Raw genomic sequence first — 3770 nt, forward strand, 5'->3', positions numbered from 1 at the left:
AGCTTCTGCAGTGCCGGTTCGATCCCCGGCCACCAGGCGAGAGTCCCACATGGCGCGCAGACCTTTCCTGCCGCCGCTGCTCCCCTCAGCAGTGTACTTCATCAGTCAGCCTGCTCTGCTCTGCTCTGCTCTGCTCTCTGCTCTGCCTCTGGTGAATTCTCTCACCCTCCGGCACTTCTGACTGTATCCAGTGCTTGTATAAATAAATAAAATAAAATCTTTTAAAAAAATCAACTTGCTAAATGTACATTTTCAGTAAGGATAAATCTTAAAGCACAAATGGTATCAAGAAGAGGAGAATATGGAACCATTGATCAATGGAGGAGGGTTTCCATTTGGGGCGAGGCTAATGGGTATTGTTGCACAATGGCATGAGCATACCTCATGCCAATCAAGTGCCGTGAAAAATATCTAAAAAGTCTAAACCTTACATTTTGTGTATTTTACCATGAAAAAAGTCACCATGAGGCAGGTGCCCTTATTATCCATTTTCAGATAGACAGTCCCAGGTAGACTCTGCCTCTGCTCCATGCCCGCATCCACAGGCCTTTCCTTTCTGTCTTCTAACACACTCAGTAGAACACTTGGATGTCTACACCCAGATAGGCACATGAATGCAAACTCCTGCTTTCCCTGAGTGACCACAATTGCCAAGCTCAGTCTCTCTCTCTCTCTCACACACACACACACACACACACACACACACACACACACACACACACCATACATTCAATCACTTCTTGTCCCCCTCTGGGCTGGGTTTATGCTCCACTGTAGGTGATGATTCGAACTGGGTCAGCAACAGGACATGGGGAGACCTTGCCATCTGCGGGACAATTAGCAGGAGTTTATGTGGGCTCCAGTAAGGCCTCAGGTGGGGCTGCAGCAGCAGTGGAGAGCAGCAGGCAGGGCAGCCGGTGGAGGCAATGGAATGCATGATTGCTACCTCTGCCGCTGCAGCCCTGTGTCCCTGCACATCAACCACAGCCTCCAGCTTGCTCCCCCTGAGGCTGCCTTTCTGTTAGGCATGTTTCTATCCCCGTCAGTAGTGTCTGGAAATTCCCAATTCCCCACCACAGCCCCCAAGTCATGGATTTCATTTTGCCAAGAGACAAATTGTATCTTATTCTTTTATTTTGCAGTCTGATCTTCTCTTAATTGAGTGGCCAAGAGTGATCCCATCCAGGTGTTGTCCTTGCCCCAGGGCCTTGTACCTGCTGCCTGAATGGTTTTCCAGAGACTTCCACATGTTCCCCCTGACATGTCACTTCTGCCTTGGGCCTTATGGCCTCACACAGAGAAAGACAAGCTTTCCCTCCTCAAAAGAACCAATGATCTCCTCCTAGAGGCTGGCAACCATTTCTCCCCTGCAGCACTGTGACACTTTTGTGAAAATGAAGCACAATGTCCCCAGTAACAGAGCTACAGGTGGAGGATCAACCTTTATGTTACATTTATATAGAGCCATGCTGACCTGTGTCAACAGTGAAGATAAACGCAGGACATGAGGCTCTTTCTTGAGAATTGACAAGAATGACACAACCACAGTGATGATCTCTCTCAGAGAATGCACTTCCATGGAAGTGAAAATTCTGATCTTTTTGAGTCTTTATTTTGCTTAGCTTGGTATTGATTATTCAAGCAATGCACCATTGTTTACAACTTTCAAAAATAAGAGTTGTAAGCTTCAGGGAATTGCTCAAAGTGAAGCATACAGGACCGGAGGCAAGAGGCCCACCAGATTGGTACTGCCGTGGTGGCACCCTAGAGGCGGCAGAAGACCACCCGCACCTGGGGGTCACTAAGGCACAGGCTGGTCCCAGGAGTCCTGGACAGAAGTGAGATTCTGAGTGACCCTGAGCTGAGGGTGTCTCATCACAGGGAAAGCCCTCTCAGTCTTCCTCGCTGCCATCTCCCACCTCAAATCTACTCATAAGCCATCCCTCTCACTCCTAAATATGTCCCGAACTCTGTTTCTCTGTTCCAGTCCAAACCACCGTCCCACCCAAGCTGCTGAGAAGCCTCCTCCAGACTAACATAGGCGCTCCCTGTCCCTTTCCATGCTCAACAGAGACCAGAATCATCTTAAACATGGTGGGTCTGTGACACCCTTCAGGCAGAAGGCAAGCTCCCTCTTCCTTCTTCAAGGTGGTCCCCACCCAGGGCCCACTCTGCCCAGCCAGTCTTGGCCTCCATTTAGCTCTCACACTCCAGGAACACTTCATATGTATGTGCTAGAAGCTGGCACGTACATGTGTTTGTTTGTGTGTATGTGTCTCTGTGTGAGTCTTGAACCCAGAACCACACACTGGTTCTGGGTGTCTCCTCACAGGAAGGAGCCCTAGTCACCCACAAGCCCTGTAGGGTAAGGCACCCTTGACTTGCTGCCTCTTCCACCTCACTCCCCTTCCTTATGTGCTTCCTGGCCTCACCTCCCAGACAAAGAATTGGCTTTAACCCAAACTTACCTGCTGAAAGTGCAGATGTGGCACCTGCTTGGCTCACCTCTGTCCCAATGTTCTCAGGAACCGGCACCAGGACTGCTCTGACCCTCAGACTAACATCAGGACACCTCTGGTCTCTGCGGATGAGAGGTGGTGAAGTGTCTCTTTTTTCCCAGCTGGTCCTGTGACCAGCCTTCTATGCTGGGGAGATGCCTGTGGGCCCCTATTCTCTGGGACTGACTCTCTCCATCCTACTCTCTCTCTTTTTTTAATATTTTATTTATTTATTTATCTATTTATTTATTTGAAGATTTATTTATTTATTTATTTATACAAAAAATATGGAACGCTTCACGAATTTGCGTGTCATCCTTGCGCAGGGGCCATGCTAATCTTCTCTGTATCGTTCCAATTTTAGTATATGTGCTGCCGAAGCGAGCACCATCCTACTCTCTTTAGAGTGGCCCTTGCCCTCTGTCTGAAACCACTACCCTGGTTGTAAACCAAAACAGGCTGCTAGTCGGTTATGAATATCTGTGTCTTTAGAGACTCCTGGTGTTACTGCTCAAATGCTAATCGTGTTTTAATTATTTATTTTTCAAAGATTTATTTATTTATACAAGCACTGGGTACAGTCAGAAGCGCGGGAGGGTGAGAGAATTCACCAGAGCCAGAGCGGGGAGCAGAGCAGGCAGAAGGACCAAAGTACACTGCTGAGGGGAGCAGCGGGCGGCAGGAGAGGTCTGCGCGCCATGTGGGACCCTCCTCCGGTGGCCGGGGAGCAGCCGGGGATCGACCCAGCGCTGCAGAGGCCGCGGCAGCTTCGCAACCCAGCGCTCAACCGCTGCGCCACCGGGGAGGCCCGCTAATCATGTTTTAATTCACCAAATGAAAAACAATGAAATGTGTACAACAGTTGCATAAAGGAGAAATTCTAAAATAATGAAATTAATAATAGTACATAAGGTTCTATGAGATCTACATGTCTCATCACCTCCAGGCACCACACACACCCTGGGGTGAGGGTGGTGATCCCACTTACAGACCCAGATAGAGGGTGGGTGAGGGCAGAGGCACTTGCCTGAATCCCTGGCAAGTTTCTCCTCAAGCCCCTAACACCTTGCTCTGATATCTGCCGAGGAGAAATGGTGAGAAAGGAACAAACCGCAAAGGTGGCTTCTTATGTAACAAAATTATCACCGTTATCTAGAGCGCCTGGACAAAGGGGAAGGGTCCTGCACTGAGACTGAAGCACCCAAATGAGCCAAGCATCCCGCAGTGTGGCCACGTCAGGGCTGGAGGCTGGACCAACTTTTGCCCATGGAC

The 3770-nt window shown here is 49.3% G+C and overlaps 1 non-coding gene across 1 annotated transcript; it reads right to left on the bottom strand.

Annotated features, from left to right (window-relative positions):
- Nucleotides 1-2779: 2779 nt before the first annotated feature.
- LOC119237486 (U6 spliceosomal RNA) lies at nucleotides 2780-2886 on the bottom strand. Its single transcript, XR_005123361.1, has one exon. It is a non-coding gene; the product is annotated as a U6 spliceosomal RNA (small nuclear RNA).
- Between the last annotated feature and the right edge of the window lie 884 nt (nucleotides 2887-3770).

Source organism: Talpa occidentalis, unplaced genomic scaffold (genome assembly GCF_014898055.3).
Source record: "Talpa occidentalis isolate TD23 unplaced genomic scaffold, MPIMG_talOcc4v2.1 talOcc4.955, whole genome shotgun sequence".
NCBI classification, from domain to species: Eukaryota; Metazoa; Chordata; class Mammalia; order Eulipotyphla; family Talpidae; genus Talpa; species Talpa occidentalis.